Raw genomic sequence first — 1,713 nt, 5'->3', positions numbered from 1 at the left:
TGAGAGAGAGAGAGATAGAGAGAGAGAGAGAGAGAGAGAGAGAGAGAGAGAGAGAGAGAGAGAGAGAGAGAGAGAGAGAAGCTGTTAACACACAAGGACAGAAAATTGTCTCTAGGCTTTCTTGAGAGGCAGAGCCAAGATGGCAGAGTAGAAGCAGGAAATTCCATGACCTCTCCCCATGACCACCCCACAAGTCCCCCCACACCACCACAACCACAATACCTATAAAATATGACTCCAAACAAATTTTAGAGCTACAGAACCCACAAAGTGATGGAGAGAAACAAATCTCCCATTGAAGGCAGCCTGGTAGGCTGGCAGGAAGGGTTCATCACAGCCCACTGGGAACCCAGTGCAGTCCCACATGAGCCACAGGGTTTAGCCACAGAGGCAGCAGCAGCCAAAGCAGACTTCAGGAGAGTGAATCACCAACAGCTGTGGTGGTTTCCAGACTTTTCAACCCATAAATTCCAAAAAGAAAGTAAAATGTCAGTAGGAACTCTGTTGGAAAGGAAGGGCAGGGCCCCCATGGTTAGAGGTGACAGAGGCAGAGTGGCTGCAGTGGCTGCCACATGGCTCCCTCAGGAGTTCTTGGCCTACAGATCATAGGGGGGACCAAGCAACCATTCCAAGGGTAATCCCTTTTGCTTTGACCTGTTTGGATCTGGGTCGCTCTCTTGGGTGGTGGTCCTGGGGTGAGAAATGCCAGTTTGCCAGTGTGGTGTCTACAGAGAGGGCACCCTCATCAGACCTCTTACAAAATTTGTGAAAACCCCAGCCATTTGGGACAAATCTATCCTCTCTGGAAGCAGAGTTCTACTGGTGCAAAGAGTTCAAATGTGAAGTCATTGACTGGCAATATGAACAAGCAGAGGAAGCACGAACAGATCATAGAATCCTTTTTTGGGGACTAAAAGGATCAAAGCATGGAACAGGAGAAGGACAATGAAGTCAGAACTCCTGCATCAAAAGCTTCCAAGAAAAATATGAACTGATTACAGGCCATAGAGGAACTCAAAAAGGATTTTGAAAATCAAGTAAGAGAAGTGGAGGAAAAACTAGGAAGAGAAATGAGAATGATGTAAGATAACTATGAAACCTGACGGAAGAAAATAACACCTTAAAAAATAGACTAACTCAAATGGTGAAAGAGGCCCATAAAGTCAATGAGGAGAAGAATGCCTTGAAAAGCTGAATTTGCCAGGTGGAAAAGGAATTTCAAGTTCACTGAAGAGAATAATTCCTTCAGAATTAGACTGGAGCAAATGGAAGCTAATGATTTTATGAGAAACAAAGATACTATAAAACAGATCCAAAAAAAATAGAAGGTAATGTGAAATATCTCATTGGGAAAACCACTGACCTGTAAAATAGAGCCAGGAGAGATAATTTAAAATATATTGGACTACCTGAAAGCCATGATCAAAAAAAGAACCTAGAAATCATCCTTCAAGAAATTCTCAAGGAAAATTATCCTGATATTTTAGAACCAGAAGACAAAATAGAAATTGAAAGAATTAACCAAACACCTCTTGAAAAAGATCCCAATGGGGCAGCCAGGTAGTACAGTGAGTAAGAGCACTGGCCCCAGTGTCGGGATGACCTGGGGATCAAATCCAGGCTCAGACACTTAGCACCAACCTAGAAACACCTGACAGTGTAACCTTGACAAGTTACTTAACCCCAATTGCTTTTAAAAAAATTAAAAAAAAG

The sequence above is a fragment of the Petaurus breviceps genome, unplaced genomic scaffold (assembly GCF_028583685.1).
Source record: "Petaurus breviceps papuanus isolate PSGF00001 unplaced genomic scaffold, PetGlider_PUasm1.0 126, whole genome shotgun sequence".
Lineage (NCBI taxonomy): Eukaryota > Metazoa > Chordata > Mammalia > Diprotodontia > Petauridae > Petaurus > Petaurus breviceps.
This window is presented reverse-complemented; position numbering follows the sequence as displayed.